This window comes from Aptenodytes forsteri, unplaced genomic scaffold, assembly GCF_000699145.1.
Source record: "Aptenodytes forsteri isolate BGI_AS27 unplaced genomic scaffold, ASM69914v1 Scaffold73, whole genome shotgun sequence".
NCBI lineage: Eukaryota > Metazoa > Chordata > Aves > Sphenisciformes > Spheniscidae > Aptenodytes > Aptenodytes forsteri.
Window position 1 is genome coordinate 3,019,660 of NW_008796215.1, and position 507 is coordinate 3,020,166.

Consider the following 507-nt stretch of genomic DNA (forward strand, 5'->3'; position numbering starts at 1 on the left):
CGGGACGAGGCGGAACTGATTTTGCGGGGAGGGGAAGGCCGGGGAGGGCCCGGACGGCGCCGCCGCGACTTCGTTTCTTCGTTTGAGGTCTGTGGCGGGAGCTGCTCGCTTGGGAGACGGGACGGGACGAGGGGTGGCGGAACTGATTTTGCGGGGAAATGCTACTAGCAACGCGTGGAGGGCTCGGCTGTCCCAGCCCGGCTGCGCGTTACCGGGGGACGGGGGGAGAGGGAGTCCTGCTGGCTTTTTGGTGGCGAAGTTGCCATTTGCTCCGACGGGCGGGTTAGGTGCGGGGCCGTCCCAGCCGGCTCTTGCATGGGAGCTCTTGCCGCTGTGCTCCGAAGAGATGCAACCCACGGCAAACCCGGTCCCATCCCTCCCAACCGTTTTGATGCAGAGGGGCGAAGGCTGGCGTGGGAAGGGGCGCGTTTGCCCACTCGCGGGCAACGACGGCCGGTCGCCCGCCTTCCCCGATGCCAGCAGGGCCCGTGCGGCTCCCCGGGCCCG